Source organism: Labeo rohita, chromosome 19 (genome assembly GCF_022985175.1).
Source record: "Labeo rohita strain BAU-BD-2019 chromosome 19, IGBB_LRoh.1.0, whole genome shotgun sequence".
In the NCBI taxonomy this organism is placed as follows: Eukaryota; Metazoa; Chordata; class Actinopteri; order Cypriniformes; family Cyprinidae; genus Labeo; species Labeo rohita.
In genome coordinates, this window is record NC_066887.1 from 2,834,753 (window position 1) to 2,855,126 (window position 20,374).

Below are 20,374 nucleotides of genomic sequence, written 5' to 3' on the forward strand. Positions count from 1 at the left end.
TTTTGATGTAATATGTCCACTTAAACTTTGACAAGCGTCCTACATCAAAAACTGCACACACATTTCCAGCAGAAAGATAGTGTTGGGTATGCAGATATGTTTACCCAGAAATACGGGGATGATATGAAAGAGAAACCAAACCAAAAATTAAAACTGAAGGCGATGTATCTCTTCAAATACAGACTTCAACCCCGTCACACTTTGTCGCATGAATATTTGTGGGGAAAAAATAGGTTAAACAATTAACAAAGAAAGAATTTCTTGCTGATTACTATCTGAACTGTTAAGGATCAAAACAATAAAACTTCTAAATTATTATTATTATTTATTTTATTACTATTATTATTATTTATATAAAAATAAAGAGAGCATAGACACAATTTGTGTATTTTTAGCTTCAGTCCTGTAAAAATGTGAAAAATATGATAAATGTTATATTTGTTATCATTAAATTAATATCAGGGACACATGAGCAGTAGGTGGAGGTTTGTTTTATAACAAGTTACGTGTAAAATCCTTTTTAAACCAATCCCGTTTTGTCCATTACACAACAAATATGGTAAACAAAATCTCAAACATGCTTGCCTGATGCACAGAAGCCACTGACATTTGTTTCAGAAGTTTAATAAGTCACTGACAGAGGCCGCTCCCACGATAGATTGATTGACATGGCCGTCTTACCTTAGACCCGCCCTGACTGAGCTGTAACAGTCCAATCGCCATTGTTTCAATGCTGGAACAGGGACGTAGACAAGAATGCCTCTTAAGTAATTGAGGTGTTCTGTTGTTGGATGTAATAATGAACATAGTAGTTGTCATTGACTCCCGACATCTGAACTACTGAAGACGCAGTGGATGGCTTTTGTTTGTGAAGGGAATGCGCCTCCCGATCTACATAAATGCATCTATGTTCGTGCGAATCATTTGTGATTCGTGAGTATAAGGGTTTTTTTTTAAATACAATAACAATGTGCTGGTTAGCAAGCAGCTAAAGTAAACAGGCTTATCACTCCACAGAGAGAAGAGAGGGGTGGGGTGAGCAGAGCTCATTAACATTTAAAGCAACATCCACCAGAACAGGTTGATTTTTGCAGAGCTGATTTTGACAAGGTAAAAAGAGTGTTTGTTTTTACCATTAAGAAATTTTAACCAAAACATGTTATAGACTTTTTATTAAGACCCTAAAGAATCATATCAGCTTGTGGAAAATGGGCATCTGATGGCCCCTTTAAATTCCACTGTATGACTATGTAAGATGGAAATTTACAGTCTATTTTAGATACAAATACAAGGTGTCATACAGAACAAAACTGTGAAGGTACTTTCTTTACAGTTTACTCCAAAACATTGATCATTTTCCCCTCTGCATTTCCTTCTTGTGCTCACATTCTTGTGTTAGTGTCTTTCTAGTTTACACTGAAAGTCAGTGATGAGACATCAAACACGCCTGTCAGATGTGTTCACTAAACAAAGAAACTACAGTAGGTGTGTGACCCAGACAGGCTAATGAGGCAGCTGTCTAATTCTGAGACAATAATCTTGGTTGCAGTTAAAAAAGTGAAAAACGTAAAACTGTCTTTCTGACACACATCCTCCCAACATCTGAAGAAGTTTTTCCTTGCCACTTAAAAATGTCCTATTGGAAAAATAACAAATACAGTCCTTTTCATTTCAGTTACAGCAGTGAAATAAAATGCAATGGGTTCGGCAAGATACAGCATTTTTGATATCAAAAAATCCAGAGATCTCAGTATGAATGCAAACATTTCTCATCAACTGATCTGAGCTGCATGTCAGCAGTTGTCTCGTGTGTATTTTAATTAAAAGGGATTGAAATACATAGCCACCAACAGGGAACCTTCTCAGAACGTTGACTAATATTCTGGTTCACTTATATTTATTAAAGGGATTGTTCACCTAAAAATGAAAATGACCTCATGATTTAACTCAAGCCTTCCTGTGTGTATATGATTTTCTTCTTTCAGACGAATACAATCAGTTGTATTAAAAATGTCCTGGTTCTTCCAAGCTTTATAGTGGCTGTGAATGACTGTTGAGATTCCAAAAAAGTGCATCCATCCATCATAAAAAGTGCTCCACACAGAGGGTTAATAAAGGCCTTCTGAAGTGAAGCAATGCATTTGTGTAAGAAAAATATCCATATTTAAGCTTCTCTCTCGTGAATGCGTATACAATAGCGGAAGCTAGAGAGATTTATACAATGTTTTAAATATGAATATTTTTCTTACACAGATGCATTGATTCACTTTAGAAGGCCTTGATCAACCTCCCAGATCCATGTGAAGCACATTTTATGATGGATGGATGCACCGTTTTGGGCTTCAAAATCTCTACAGCCATTTACTGCCATTATAAACTTTGGAAGAGCCAGGACATTTTTTTAATATAGCTCTGATTGTATTTGTCTGGAAGACGAAAGCCATATACAACTAGACTGTAAAAAACAGTTTGTTGAGTCAACTTAAAATAATTTGTAACCTGGCTGCCTTAAAATTTTAAGTTCAGTCAACTCAAAAAAAGTTTATTCAATGTGAAATGTTAAATTATGCTAAGTGACAACTTAGATATTTGAGTTGAATCAACTTAAAATTTGGGTTACTTACCCAGCTGTTAAGTTTAGCAAACACAAATATCTAAGTTGTTACTTAGTACAACTTAACATTTCAAGTTGATTAAACTTATTTTAGTTGACTGAATTTAAAATTTTAAGACAGCAGGGTAACAAATTATTTTAAGCTGACTCAACAAATAACCCTTTCCCTGCCAGCAAACAAAATATTTTCTGGAACATTCCCTTAATGTTTCCTTTAATGTTTGCATAACCAAAAACAAAATGTTTCAAAAAAAAAAAAAAAAAAAAAAAAAAAATGGAACATTCCGAAATAACTTTTCATAACTTAATGTCAATGTCAAAATAACTGAGATGGACAATCAAATTAAAGTGGGAGGGATTTATGCTTTAGAAACAGAGCACAAAGTATCAGTTTAAACATTTAAAGGGTTACTCCACCCCAAAAATGGTGTCATGGTGTTATGACAAAAAATTTTTTTGTCATAAATCACTTACCCCCATGTTGTTCCAAACCCGTAAAAGCTTTGCTTTTGTCTACAGAACACAATTTAAGATATTTTGGATGAAAACCGGGAGGTTTGTGACTGTCCCATTGACTGCCAGGTAAATACCACTGTCAAGACCAAGACCAAGTATGAAAGACATCATCAAAATAGTCCATCTGCCATCAGTGGTTCAATCTGAATACTTTTTGTACGCAAAGAAAAAGTATCCGCTGGACGCAAACTGCATACGCCGCTCTGTGTCAGCCGCATCACACAGATACGTTTTCTATGTATATTTATGCTTTGATTTAAATGAGAGAAAAAAATAAATAAATAAACATTTTTTTTTTCTTTGCGTACAAAAAGTATTCTAGTTGCTTCCGAAAATTCAGATTGAACCACTGATAAGTGATTAATGACAGAATTAAAGTAATTTTTATAAAGGTCCCTTAGAAAAAAAAAAAAAAACTGGCATGCGTCTTGAGATAAAACAAAGAAACTGAAACTGTGCATGTTTCTTTCAGTTTAAACAGCTCAGACTAACATTTTAGTCTAGGACTAGGCATAAGCCTTGTCTGTGAAACCAGGGTTTAATATTTGACAACTATAATAGAAATTTTAAGTAAATAACAGTAATATCCAGTGACGCAAACTACTTGACATTTTTCTTCAAATTTTGCCATTTTGAATGGAAAATATGGTATCATTAACGTCATTCATATAATTTTTAGCTGAATATGACAAGACATGTTTTGTGTGTGTGTGTGTTTTCTGTTTACTTCCCAACTAGAATTAGACCTAGGATTTAGACCTTCAAGTCATGGTTACAGCCTTGTTTTAGTCTAAAGCTCCAGTAATTCTTGCTTAGATTCTTTTTTCATGAGATTCACATTGTTTGAATTCACAAGAATTCCCTACTTAGTAGAATAGTTACACTTTGAGAGTGAGATTGGGTTGGAAATGCTGCCTAGAAAAATATACTTTACAGTAACAGACCCCTGTCAGCGAGCTCTCTTACAGGCACCGGTCAGATTTTGTTAAATCGTTCAGGTCGGTCTCAGGAGGGTTACCACACTGTTGTTCCTGGAATGAGCTGCTTCCCAGCCCTCAGATCTGCTATTTACATTCACTACAATTCTTACACAAGACTGTACACACCTACTCACGTCAACATGACAAATGGACATGCCAACCACCCTCTGTGTATACGATATGGAAAAATATGGTTGTTTATGTCATTACTGAGAGAATGTGAACTAGGATATCAGTAAAGTAGAAAGATTAGCCAGAGGTTTGGGATTCAGTCTGACCAGCCGGGAATTGAAATTTGGCTCTGCAGGTGAAAACAACTCTTTTAAAAGTATGGAAAGAAAGCCAGAAGTGAATGGGAGAAGATAAAGAGGAGAAGCAGAGACACGTGTGACACGTGTGTTTGGGGTTTTGCAAATGACACATCTTGGAAACAATCCAGTCAAACCTCAAACAGTAAATGCCTCATATATCTACTTCATGGCACTGGATCAAGTTAGTGAACTTTAGGTGTTCAAAGTGTAACTTTGTTGAGAGTGAACACAAATTCAAAACTCTGTGTGTGTGTTTGTTTTTATTTAACTGTAAACGTGTGTGTGTGTGTGTGTGTGTGTGTGTGTGTGTGTACAGATAGATAGACAGATAGAAAGACACAACAGCTCTTTCTGGTCCTCAAATCTGATTGGCTGAGAGGAGTGCAATATTCTAGTGATATCAGAACTCCAACCGTTTCACTGTTGGTATCACTCTGCTAACGGTATTTCATAAAGCTAGTGTCATGGCGGACACCCAATCCCAATCTTTTAATACAGTAATACAATAAACTTTCAATGTGACGTTTTCGAATTAATGAAGGCTTGGGCTCAGCTGTTCAACTGTCAAATTGAGATTTCAATCCGTAGCAGAAGTGAGTAGTTTGCACACAAGAGGGTTTTTAAATACACTCAGTTGTTATGTCTTATGTATTTATAAACTTGTGCCGTCAAGCTGTTGTGTAAACGCAATAGCACACTCATGCTGTGCGGCCTCATGTCTAAGGCCAAATCAAAGCCATGCTGAAACATGGCCATATCGCACTGTTCATACATCGATATAGATATAGATATAGATATACATAAATATTTTGTTACATTTATTGGTAAAAAAAGGGCAGATGCAGTTGCTATAAATTCACATTAGAAATATAATGACAATGTTTCAAATATTACAGGATTGCACATTGGTGCCTGTATATTTTACAGCCTGTAACCACATTTTCAGTAAGTGATATATTGTTAAAATATCAATCTATTTGTGCCTATTTGTGAAATCTGCTTTGTGCCTTATATATATGAAGAGTTAGTTCTTCACGTCAAAGGTGAAGAGTGGCTGAAAGGGGGGGCCCTGACAAGCGGAAATGACAAGCGGAACACTCTACAGCAGGGATAGACAACATTGGTCCTGGAGTGCAGATGACCTGCAAAGTTTAGTTCCAACTCTAATCAAACACACTTGACCAAGCTAATCAAGGTCTTCAGGATTATTAGGGCTACCAGCAGGTGAGGATTCTTTTAGGGTTGGAACTAAACTCAGCAGGACATCAACACTCCAGGACCAATGTTGCCTATCCCTGCTCTTCGGTTTCATGGACTTAACCCTTTCACACGTACGATCACACTGGTGTGATCATTCTTGGCTGGTCCCTGAAGCGTACAATCACTAGGGCTGGGAATAGATTCCAAAAAGAATTGATTCCTTGATTCCAAAGTGTTGGGAATCGAGAGTCGATTTCAAAGGTAACTTATTGAAAAGAGTCTGTACTGAGCTCGTCTGAGTTTGAGCATCCATTAATTTGCCTCTTGCTCGCTAATAGTGATTAGAAGTCTGATTCGTTTTCATGACAAGGTTCTTTCGGATAGATCGTTTTGATGAACCAGTTCAAAAAACAATTTATTAAGTTATTTTTAAAAAGGATGTGATGTGACGTGACATGAGGCCAAGTATGGTGACCCATACTTGGAATTTGTGCTCTGCATTTAACCCATCCAAGTGCACACACAGAGTAGTGAATAGTTAACAAACACACACACACACACACACACACCTGGGACCTGGGACTCAAACCCACAACCCTTTTGGTTACAAGCCCGACTCCCTAACCATTAGGCCACAGCTGCCCACCGTGCTGTTTTGCAGTGGAATTAGCTTATATTGTTCCCAATATTGAGTGCTGCACGACAGAATAGATCATGACGTACTGGAGGGTATTGATCCTATTTCCATCTTTTAAAAAAAATGCTATTTCTTAACTTTTCTATCAGCCAATGATAATTCTTTTACTCTGCTCTTCTCCCAGCTCACCAGAGACTTACTTTAATGTTTTTCGGGAGGAGAGGATGAATTTGCGTCTTGTAAATCCCACAGCTCGGATTCAGCGCTAACTAACATGGCGGCGCCCATCACTTGGCATAGATCAACTAACACGCTCATTATGAAAGTGTTTAAACCTCCAAATACATTTACTTGCACATATTTCAGAATTGGAATATCAGATATTTCATAATACAGTGAGCACGTTTGTGAATATTAATAATAAAAATGGAAAAATGATATAAAAGTGATACATACAGTGCTATTGTGGCTGCGTTGTGTCACGTGACAAACACGACATGAACTGAGTGTGTCTGATAAGGGAGACATACAAAATGTGCAGGGCAGGGGTGCTTCTAGGACCGGGTTGAAAACCGCTGTTTTAGATCATCAAAGAGACCAAACATGGCAGGGGTGAGTTATACTACCAGTTACCAGCTAAAAGCCATCTCGGTCAAAAATGAGATAATGATACTGAGTGAATGCTCCTGACACATATTATACGTACATCAAATATTTTTACTTCAAACTCGCCAAATTCCAGCCTCAGCCCAATCAGAAGTACCAGTACTTACATAGAAACATATACAAAATAGCCAGAAAGAAATGCTCATTTTAAAGAAATACATCGGATGGATCTAGGGGCTTTTGCATCTGAACTCTTCATATATATATATATATATATATATATAGTATAATAATAATAAAGGCACATGATGAATCAGAGTTTGTCATAACTGATAATAAACAAGACCAATGATAGTAAATAGATTGTAGATATTACATAGATGGTCATGCAAACAAGATAAAAACACCATCTAGGTAAAACACATTACTGAATATAGCAATAAACATTAACAAAATAACACAAATTGCAACACAAAACCCCCTACTGGTTACAGAATTGAGAATAAACTAAATTCACGTTTTTTTTTTTGTTTGTTTTGTTTTGTTTTGTTTTGTTTTTTGTGTGTGTTTTTCACAGTATTGTATGATAATTTATAGTTTTTACTTTCAAGAACCATACATTTGTGTATGGAAATGTACCTTACAGGTAAACAATTAACAGGTTTTACTGTAACATTTTTATACTTTTTTTTTTTCTTAGAAAAATACAATGCATTTGTATTCAGTACACACCACACCCACACCTTTTTCCTAATACCGCTATTTTTAGATATATTTATCCTTGTTCACACAATATAACAGATATTTGATCTGTTTTCTCTTTGTGTTTGTGGTATTTGGTAGATCAGGGCTAGTTTTCACACATTTCACTCCAGTGATTATTAGGGTCAGGTTAAATCTTGAAAGTCAATTTTCCGTTTTTTTTTTTTTTTTTTTTTTTTCTGTGACCCTTTTTTGTGAATATGTGAGACTTCACATTCATTAGCCACTGTGTAAATAACTGTGTTGTGGCACAGAAAAAAAAAAAAAATCCTTTGTCACTACTTGCCCCAATGTTATTCCACTACAGGCAGTGATTCTTGATCCTGGTCCTGGTATATATACAGTATTTTTCAGAATTTATTCTGTATAATAATGCATTTATATAAATATAAAGTTAAATTAATATAAATTGTAATATTTAAGCTAAAATGCTATATCTTGCAATATTTACTATGCAAAAGAAACACAATATTCTAAATCATAATCTATTGCATATATTATTTAGAGCTCAGTAAACTGGACCCTGTCAATCAGAGTGCAGCTCAGTTCATGGAGCTTCTCTTAAGGATGATGATCTGAATCAGGTGTACCAGGACTGGAAATGAGATCCACTGTTAACAATGTTAAACCTGTCATAAACAATATAAGCATGCAAATACTGACACATCTTGGCTCACTGACAAGTTAGCAAACACTTTTTAATAGTATCAGTACCAAGAATCCTTGATGGAGGAGAAACAAACATGGTCAACTGTGACATAAGTTTGTGCATTCAAATCTCTCATTCTGATCTGACCGCACGTCCAAAGGAGTGTTCTGCTTTTCATAAATGTTCACTGAAAGCAAAAAAGCCACCTGTGTAAATGTTCAAATACTGAAGATTGTGTAGGAGGTTGTGATACTGTCGAAATGACTTGGAACTGGGTTCCTGACGTGCAACTTTGATGTCAACCCAGCCTCATTCATGTGTAGGAGAATAGAGAAGTTTCATGAATTTATTTCCTTTTTTTCATTTGTTGCAGGCAAACATACAACAGCTTGAATAGATGGCAGGACAAACACTGGAAAGACACAGTTTTCAGCCTTTTCTATACCATCTTTTTGAATACTACAAACAGGTTTATTACATAAAGCGTACAGTGCCCTAGAAAGTATTTAAAGTTAAAGGAGAAGTCCACTTCCAGAACTACAATTCACAAATAATTTACTCACCCCCTTGTCATCCAAGATGTTCATGACTTTCTGTCTTCAGTCATAAAGAAATTATGTTTTTTAAGGAAAGCATTTCTGGATTTTTCTGCATATAATGGACTTCATTGGTGCCCTGATTTTGAACTTCCAAAATGTAGTTTAAATGCAGCTTCAAAGGGCTCTAAATGATCCCAGCCGAGGAAACAATCTAGTGAAACGATCACTCATTTTAAAAAAAAAAAAAAAAATTTGTATACATTGTAAGCACAAAAGCTCATGTAGCACAGGATCTGGGATGCGCGTTCATGATGCTATGTACAGTACTGTTGAATCACGTCAAAAGGTCACGCGGAACTACAGACCCAATGTTTACAAAGCGAACGCGCAAAGAAAGACAAAGAAAGTACAAAGACAAAGAAAGTACAAGTCAAACGCTGTTTACAAACAAAAAGGTACAACGATGTCGGACGATTCTGAAGTTGTAGGAGAAAATATGATGGAGTTTTTCACCATACTCTACCTTTGTGAGCCGGAGTACACAGACAATGAACTTAGTGATTCGTAGTAGTGATGGGAAGTTCGGATCATTTTACTGACTCTGACCTTTGAGTTTCGTTCAGCAAAATGAACAAATCTTTTTCAGAGCCATTTCATTCATTTTAGCAAAATATAATTAAAATGTTACGTGTTTCTTCCCTAACACATCTACTGCTTACACAAACGTTGATCACACTACAAACAAGACAAAACTATAATGCTATAAGAAACAGAAAAGATTAATTCATTGTTTACCTGGGTCTTTAGTCTATGATTAGCTCACCTCACCTCTTATTTGACAAGTTTTCGGGTTTGAGTCATTCGTTTATCATGTAACAGCCCTATAAGCTCAACCAATGCAGTGTGAGCCGGAAAAAGAATTGATGAGTTCATCTCTCGAGTCTTCAGGTTCGAGTCGTTCGTTCATCATGTGACAGCCCCATAAGATGAACGAACGACTCGAAAAACCCGAAGATTCGAAACAGGTGAACTAATTCCAGTGACTGAACGAATCACTCGCCGAGATGACTCATTCTTCCCGAGTCACATTAAAGATTTGTTCAAAATGAACGAATCGTTCAAGAACAACCCATCACTAATTCATAGCATCGTGGACGCACATCCCAGAGCCTGTGCTACACAAGCTTTTGTGCTTAAAAACTCAAATTTTTATTTTTTGAAAAAAATGACAGATCGTTTCACTAGATAAGACCCTTCTTCCTCGGCTGGGATCATTTAGAGCCCTTTGAAGCTGCTTTTAAACTACATTTTGTAAGTTCAAAATCGGGGCACAATTGATTCTCCGTTATATGGAGAAAAATCCTGAAATGTTTTCCTCAAAAACCATAATTTCTTTACGACTGAAGACAGAAAGACATGAACATTTTGGATGACAAGGGGGTGAGTAAATTATTTGTAAATTGTTGTTCTGGAAGTGGACTTCTCCTTTAAGTCATACTTTAAAATGTTAGCATTTTATTGCATTAGATAATAGAATATCAAATAAATATGTGCTCAAATGCTGCTAGATGCTTTTTTCAGAACAAACCTCTTGTTTCTAAGCTACTTTTGCATGACTTGCATATTCATTTTTATGTTTCTTAAGTTTTAAAACACTTTAGGGTCTTAGTGTATCGCATAACTGCTTTGAAAAAAATGCATATAAAGACAATTTTTACATATGTAATACAGTTCACCTTTGATAAAGATTGTTGGTTCATTGTCAGTTTCATAATCTTAGGCTTTCTTTTTCCATATCGTGCTTTGTGATAAAATTAATTGCACTGAATGACGTGTCAGTCCAGCTCATTTCTATTCTTATAACTGTGTAATCTGTATCTTAACAACATCCATATCCAAACACAATACATATAAAGAGAGTATAGCCACACAATATAAACTGTGCAAGCAACCTAAACCTATTGACATCTTCCTTGTTTCGGATTCCTGGACAGGGAAACCACAAGAAATGAAAGTGTCTGATCAGGACACGTGAGTGTGCAATGAGTGTTGAGGTATTGAGGACTTTGTTTGCTTTTCTACAAACAAGATTCTGAAGCTCAAACAAGACAAGAGTACAAAGTTGTAAAATTTGAATTAGATTGCATGTGAAAATATGCTCAAAATGACGAGTAAACAAAGCACCAAATCCAACTGAGTGAAATTTCTGAGAAAGGATCAGAGGACCACCGGCGGAGCATTTCAGTGGACACAGGTCAGGACACATCTGAAATATGAAAAATTATTCAGGATTTAGCATTTGCTGCAAAATAGCAGTGACCTGCCATGATGCAACCTGTGCTTCAGGTCATCTGTCAAAAAAACACATAATTTATTACAAATAACTGTCATTAATATTCATATCACATGTAAGACAAGTTCAAAGACAGCAGAACTGATGAGCAGACAAAAACGGCTCTGCCCTACAGGCCAACCCATACACACCTGTGGAGAAAACTCAGCCTACAACGTGACTGGAGAAAGCTGTCATCTTCTTAAGCTTATACGTACTTCATATATCTGAATGGATGGATAGATGATAGATAGATGAATACATTATAGATATTGTGTAATTCTACATATGAAACGTGTACTTTCCATACCTGTTACACTAGGTCATTGCATGGTAGATGCTAAGATTTCAACACACTGCCCCAAATCAATAGAGGTCAATGCTGTTACTATGATAATAATAATCTTTCAGTTTCTGTAAAAAGAAAAACGCTGATGTACCATCAACAGTATGAATGAATGAGTATTTTTTGAAACACTAAGGGTGGACATATTTAAGTAAGGTGCTAAGGTGCATTCGATTTTCTAAATAAAATTTTCATTTATGACCAAAATCCAAATTCTGTGTTGGATGACTTGAACATCATGTTGAAAAGATAAACGCACGCCGTGTGCTTTATGCCTCTCAATTCTGAAACCATTCTTATTTGGATACATAAATCCTTCAGTGTTGCAATGTTATTTCCATTTCAGATGCTGACCTTAAACAAATGGGTGAGGCTCTCTTTGGAATGGAAAAGTGCTTGCCAAAGATTCACACGTTTATGTGAACACCTGGATTCTTGCTCCTTCTTGTTTCCTCTGCTTAGGGTACATCTGCTCCTAAAAGTTACAAGTTGACTCAAAGAGAGTTTGTGTGGCAGACTGTAACCAGTGCTACCTAAGCCAAAGCTTACACCTGGATTTAAAATTATAGTAGACAACAAATGTCCTTGCAAATTCAACTCGCATCTCAACAAGCACCTAAAAAAAATTCTTTCTAAAACTAGATGGCCTGAAGTAAATGTCAGCAGTGCTCGCCTGTGTAAAACTTGCCACCAGAAAGTTTGCCAGTTGCCAGTTGTCTTAAAGGGACCGTGCACCAAAAATGAAAATTTACTCATCCTAAGGCCATTCAAGATGTAGATGACTTTTTTTTTTCCAGGAGAACAGTAAAATGTTACAAATTTTGTCTGTGGTCTTTCGTCCGCTTGCCACCAGAAGTTGCCTTTGCATCATATTGACTCTCACACTACACAGACTATTACATGACACCCTGGACTACATTTCCCATTTTTCATTGCACTGATTAAACACTTACCTGTAGCCAGTTACACACACCATAACTCTCCTACTGATAGCAACACTACAGAGCCATTTTAGTCTAGTTTAGTCTTGTTCTTTGCCTGTCTACCCGAGTCTTGTGTCCTAGCCTGTTTATCTCATCTTGTCATTCTGCTTCCTGACTTGGAATTGCTTGGATTAACCCTTTGTCTTGTCATTTCGGACTCTGCTTGCCCATCATCTGGACTCTAGCCTGTCTTGTGAATTACCCATTTACCTTTCCCCCTGGATTACATTAGCCGTCGATTGACCCTCGACTGTCCCTGGATTACTCTCCGTCTTGCCTGTGTTATATCTGTTTGCCGGTGTTCGACCCTGCCTGTTCTGACCATGTCTTTAAATAAAGCTTTGCATTTAGATCCGCACGCCTGATGTGGTGATTCATTAAATAAAAGTTAGTGGCTTTCCATTTTTTTTAAATAAAAAAAAAGCATATCAGGGAACACAAAATGAATACCCATGGCTTCTCTATATGCATTTTATTCAGCTACAGCAATAACAGGATTAGAGATTTCTGGGAGCGTCGTCAGTACTATTACCTCTGCTATAAAGCATATGTGGAGTTTCTGCGCAAGGGCGCCCTCTGGCTTCCAGTGAATTAAACAGTCATTAAATTGTACATGTGTGCTCAGTCATGCTCTATTTTGGGTAAAAATAGGAAAGATAATACTTTTCTCTAAAGAAACATTCCCTGAATTATCGTCATTGATATCGTTATTGCAATTATACCAGAAATTATCGTGATAATTTTTTATCGCCCATTCCTACAAAGGATCATATATGACAGCAATTTGGCACATTTCCAGTCAGACTGACTGTCAGGCATCTGAAAGAATCAGTATTTTGATTGAGTTACTTTTAAATTTGTGCTGCTCAAGCTACAAACTGTTTCAGATGGTTCAGTCTTACCCTTTTTCCACTAAGGCAGTTTGAGTGCTGGTTCGGAGCCAAAGCTTACTTTCAAATTGTATCTTTGTCTTTCGACACCCAAAGCACCAGCTCAGAACCAGGAAAAGTGCTTCATAAGTAGCACCAAAACATTGCTTGTCTAGAAGTAAGAACCGCTTGAGGGGCTGGGGATGGGGTTATCATGACCAACAAGAAGAAACTTTTGACCAGGCTTTAAAAAAAAAAAAAAAAAGAGCAGGTCATATGGTATTTTAAAGTGTCCTAATATTGTGTTGAGTCCACTACAACAGCTTTACATGCATCTAAGGTCAGAAAACATTATAATTAACAGCCAATATATTAATAATATGCATGCTAATAAGTAACTAGTTAATAGTGAGAATTGTTCCCTATATTAAAGTGTTACCACATTGAATATTATAGTCCTTTCTTAATGATTTAGAAACAATTTGTTTTCGAGCTCAAGGTCTGTAAACTCCTCCCTTCCATAAGCCTTCTCTGCTCTGATTGGTCAGCTGGCCAAGTCTGTTGTGATTGGTCTTTCTGTATACAATGCATGTCGAAAACGAAATGGCCATTACCATAATTAATGTTTTGTCCGAGGGTTACTTGAAAACAAAGATGCAATAAGGTTTTGGAAAACTGCATCGTAAGTTTAACTTTGTATGTGGTACGAATTGTATTGCTGTGGTATCCTGGGGGGAAAAAAATAATTTTAACCACTGATTCTTAACATCATCACCTATCACCTAGTGTTCAAAATTTAAAAAATTCAAAAATATGATGACTCGTTAGGGCGGCTCTGGGTCGACTCTTTCTTTTGAGAGACAATATCTTTATTCATCATGTACTTTTTTATTTTGATAAAGTTGATTAACAACTTTGCAGACTGTTTACTTTGAAGGATAGCTTAAAAAGACACGTACATATGTACATGGATGGACTGAAGGTGTGTAAATTAACAGCAAATTTCCATTTTTGGGTCACCTACTTCTTTAAGAACTAGACTAAACAATTAGCATTGACCCAGGTAGCAGTGATGCTTGCCTGCATGCTGCCTACAACACAATTACCAAAATATAATAATGCAGATTTATGGTGTATAAACTATAAAGCATTTATGCTAGGGATAGAAAAACCTCCACTTTCGTCCAAAACAGAAGCAGATCCTGCTAAACTGTATTGAGAGTTTAAAGGGGAAGCTGCTATGGGCTACACCTCCAGATCAGGCCCCTTTTCCTCTGCTGGACCGTTAACCGCAGCACGGACCCCTGCCTGACACCCCTCCAGAGAACAAAGGCCTGCTGCCCACTTATATACGCTATGCTAGAAATTGAGCACAGATGTCAAACAGTTTGCAAGAAGCCCAAAATCCTCTTTTATGGCCACATAAATTTATCACGACCCATGTGTTTGAAGTAATGTTGAGAAGTACGTGCGTTATATGCCGACATATGCCTGCACTTTGAAGTTGATCTGGGATGATCCTGATATCTTTAAAAGCATATCTGATGACATCAGTGACTTGATTTATGCACCAAGAGTTTATGATTCTCCACAGAAGGCTCTGGTCCGAAATGATGTGATTAGACTACTGTTTGGAGCTGGTTAAAGCCATTCACTAAGGCAGGCATCACTATTATGATTCTTCATACTTAGGATCAAGGATTTCAGAAAACCTCTAAACCTACTGGAAGTAAACAATTATGAGAGTAAGCAACAACTTAGAAACCACCAAATTGGAAAAAAATAAAAAGAGGAAGCGCACTCAATTGTAGTTAATGTGCACTTATAGTGTACAAATCTTAAAAGTATATTTTATAAAAATTATTAATATAATAAAATTACACCCACTGTATACTTAAGGAAAATGCACGTCCATGACTGTTTCTAAACACACTAGTATATTTGTTAAAAGGTACTTAAGGTTTTATGTTTTAATAATGTTTTTTAGTTAGGGCTGTCAGTTTAACGCGCTAACTTAATTCATTAGTTATGAAAAATAACACGATTATTTTTATTTTATTTTTTTTAAGACCTGTACATCACCTTATATTTCATACATGTTCAAAAATCGTTGGTGCAATTGGTGCAAAAACAAAATGCCGCTGTATGTTTTGTCTCATATTTGTATATGTCACATATCACACCATATCACACGAGCAGCAAGAGCAATATGACACGAGTGCTGTGATTTTATGCAACAGTTCAGTAAATAAAAGTTGATACTGTGTTATATTTTAAACACTGTGGTATGTGTTTTTGCTCAATTTTGCAGAGAACATATGTGACCCTGGACCACAAAACCAGTCTTAAGTCGCTGGGGTATATTTGTAGCAATAGCCAAAAATGCATTGTATGGGTCAAAATGATTGATTTTTCTTTTATGCCAAAAATCATTAGGAAATTAAATAAAGATCATGTTTCATTAAGATATTTTGTAAATTTCCTACTGTAAATATATAAAAACTTAATTTTGATTAGTAATACGTATTATTAAGAATTTAATTTATTTGGACAACTTTAAAGGCGATTTTCTTAATATTTTGATTTTTTTTTTTTTTTTTTTTTTTTTGCACCCTCAGATTTCATATATTAAAATATTGTCCTGTCCTAACAAACCATGCATCAATGGAAAGCTTATTTATTTAGCTTTTAGATTATGTATAAAGCTCAGTTTCCTAAAATTGACTATTATGACTGGTTTTGTGGTCAAGGGTCACATCCTTTGAAGCCATAACAAAGTTGTTGCGTGTCTCAGAGTTTAGTTTCTGAATGAATCTGCATTTTGAACGAATCGTGTGAATCATTGATTCAAAGGCCCACTCAAAAAGAGAGCCATTTACTTCATTCCTGAATGAATCAGCTGTTTCAAATCAAAAACTCATAAAAACATTTGCCACCGATGTAGTTTTTTTGGCAGATGTAGTTTTTTTTTTATTTAGTTTTTTTATTGAGTATCATTTCATTAAATAAATAAATAAATAAAATTAATACAATAGTAATAATAATAATAATAATAATAATAATAATAATAATAATAATAATAAACATTAAAGGAATAGTTCACCCAAAAAAAAAAAAAAAAAAAAAAAAAAATCTGTCATCATTAACTCACCCTCATGCCATTTCAGTCCTTTCTAAGAAATCATTTTGAAGACTTTTGGTAACAAAGCTGTTTTGGTTACCATGACCTTCATACTGAGATGTTTCTCAAATTATCCTGTGTTATGTTCCATAGTTTATGTTAGGCCATTGCAGCCTAAATGTTTATATGTAATAAATTTTATAGTGAATCAAATAAAATATTTATTTCTAAAGATACCATTTGTAATGATCCTTTCTCATTTAACACAAAAAACTTTGAATAATCTTGTGTGAATATTTTCACAGTCAACTTTATTTTGTGATTAATTAGATTAATTAATCAACACTTGCAATTCATTAGATTAAATTTTTTTAATCAATTGTCGGCCCTAGTTTTAATATGTTTTTAATATATTTTAATAATCCTTTGTCATGCTTTAAGGAAGTAAATTTATTCTGATGTGCTGACTAACATAGCACATGTACTTAATTCTAATTGAAACTGATTATAATTAATAATGTGTGGTATTTGATAAAACATTTAAAGGTAATATATTTTAAATGTACTAAATTCCAGCTTCATCATTACAAATGTGTAACTGCAATTTTAAATGCAAGTTTGTATATATGTAATTAAGTTCCACTAATTGCATTTAACATATATTCAAACTGTAATAAAATTAAATTTTTATTGTAATTAATTTGCAATTCAGTGTTAGAAGATACTGGGTTTTAAGTATATTCTTTTCTGTAATAAGTTTTTAAAAGTATGCTAAAGTGTATTAAGTTTTACGGTGACTTAGCAAGAACCCAGAATAACATGCTAAAACAGTAATGCAGTAAACAACAATATTTTTACAGAGAAATATTCAGTTATATTGCTAAAGGAAATTTTAATATTTCTTTTTGCCTCACTAACAGATGATAAGCGTATAACTTAAATAACAACATAAAATACAGGTTGACATCTTAGGTTAGACAGTGTAATGCCTCTTGGCAGTGAGTTTTGTAATTACAACATAAGCACGGGCATAAATCTCATTAATGTGCTTAAATTTACATGGAGACTGTGGTTTGTGGAGGGTGGTCTCGCCCCTGCAGGGGGACACTTTCACATTAAACAGCCTGTAATCTCCGCTACATGGCTTTGAGCTCCTCATTCATCATCTCTACCTGCCAACACACATCAAAACGGCACAAGGATGGCAACAACATGCTTTTATTCCTAAATCATACCAGGGCTTTAAAGGTTATTACTTTCATCCATCAGAGCAATGCCACAATGACTTGGTTAATGTTGCATGTAGGACTTGTGTTGAGCTGTGTGATGAATTGAACAACCCAGAATGTTTGTATTACATAACATGACGTTTGTTCCTATAAATTAATACGTAAGAAGTGGATTTTCTCTGTAGTTATAAACCCTGTGTAAATAAAGCTTTATACAGACTCTTTTCATTAATATCAGAACATTACTCCAAGAGAACAAGTCAAATAACGATTTTTATAATACGTTTATGGTGCATCTTATTTTGTGGGAACTTAAAAATTTAAGTTCCCACAAAATAAGATTTAATAATTTAATAAATGTAATAATTTCTATATACCTCCAATCTATATAACCATTCCCAGAGCAAAGTGATTGAAAAGACATAGTGATGGTATGTTGCCATGGACAGCAGTGAATATCTAGTTTTGAGGTCATTATTCAAAATACATGCATACATACATACTGTACATACAGCTGGAGTCAAAAGTTTAAATACACCTTGCCGAATCGCAAAATGTTCATACAAAATGCATGTTATTTTTTATTTAGTACTGACCTAAATAAGATATTTCACATAAAGACATTACTTATAGTCCACAAGAGGAAAAAATAGATGAATTTATTTTATTATATTTTATTATATTTATTTGTTTGTTTGTTTGTTTTGTTTTGTTTAGTGATAGTTGTTCATGAGTCCCTTGTTTGTCCTAAACAGTTAAACTGCCTGCTGTTTGTAACACTATCGTGGTACCAAAATAAGCTTGTGGTAATTACAGGTACTAATGGTTACCCGAACCTTCCAACTAGTCACAAGCCTTCAGAAGATTTAGGTATCGCAGGAGGCAGGAAACACACTTGACAGGTTAAGGTGATTTAAATGTTTTATGCGTATATATCTAAACGCAGAGAATAATCGTGCGAAAATACAAACTAACAGATGAGTGATTACTCAGAAATTCAGTTAATTTGTCCTCTTCAGAACAATGACGGGAGGATTCTTCGATGGACAAATTAACTCACAATTTATGCAAACAAATCACAATAACGTTAGAAATGTTTCCACTTGAACAAAGTTCACTCTTATTTCACCTACTTTTGCTTATACTATCTGAAAATGTATTTATGTATTTAACTCCTATTTTAACCCTTAATTTGAAGTTTACTTCTCCTCTCTTATTTGTATAACAATTTACTTTTTCCTCCCTCAGGTTACATCAAAAAGTACTGAGCTTTAAACCATTTAACCTCCCACAGTGGCCACAAAATGCTCAGGTACGTACCACACCCCAAACAAAATAAACTAAATCAAACCTCAATGTGTCAATATCAGGATCACATAAACAGAAAATACAATGTGTCATTCGTATCGCTACACAATGATGAATGAGCAACCATTCTCTATGAATGGGGAGATCAACTGACACCGTCTCTTTAAGGGCTCAGTTTACTCAATGAGCAACCATTAAATCTTCTGTCCGCTCAGTTGAGAAGTATAGTGTGCAGGAAAAAACTCAAAAAATGTATCCAACCAGTTTTACGATGAGAATCCCGTGAATTTCAGTCCGTTTCGCTCTATAGATGGCTCGCCGTCTACTTCTCGTCCTCGAACAGTCAGTCCCGCATATACGAATCGATAGTTTGAACACAGTCTCCGACAGCACAAAAAAACCCGGCCTGCAAATACCGGACAGCACACTTATTTAAATCACATCAGTTCACCATAAACTAAAATTAATTTCGATTCAGTATCGTTCACTCTATCACTCATTAAATCACAAGATTCATTGTTAACCGTTTACAACACTTCGAACACTAGTAACATACCAGTCAAAAAACATTAATCTTGTCCTCAGTTTACAGAGTACATAGTTTTAACAAACATCATTCTGATTTAATATTGAACTCACCAATTCCCTTGGAAAACAACGTAGTTAATATGGTGTTTCCTCTGTATGACGCAGTTAATATAAAGTTAATCAATCCGATCTCAAAGTCCCCGATTCCACGTTGGTAGTTTATTTTTCTCACTCAAACAACAAATCTCGTTAGATTCCGACCTCCTAATTGATTTAGATTTTAATTCAACTGTTATTCTCTTTAATAGTCTATTTCTGCTTTCTTAGCGAGCGTTCTATCCAGTTCAATCAAGTCTCTCTTTTTTTCCCGAACTCTTCCTGGGTGGGGCTACCATCAAGGAACAAATCTAATTGGTTGGTCTACCTCTGCAGTGAAACTCTACCAATTTTCCGTGCAGTTTTACTTAATAACTTCCAAATTAATATAAATTTGAAATTAGTGCATTTTCACAAAAATACAACTATTTATTTAATTTACTAAGAGAGTTTTATGCATTCTTTTTTTTTTTCCAGAACTGTGGCCATTCATTTTTTCCCTTAATTTGACCCTGGGCTACACTCTCCCCCTTTTAATATGTGCAAGTCCCTTTGCACACCATCACCATATCCAAAACTGGGGAATCTGAGTTGTTCTACAGACGTGAGATCTTGAAATGAGTCTACAAGTGCCATATTGAGACCTTGAAGAAGGGACTGCACTATTGTCACAAGAGGATTCCCTAGTTCAGGGTAAGTCAATTTCTTTGGCCTCTCTCTTTGTCTTGAAGATCTTCTCACTTCACGC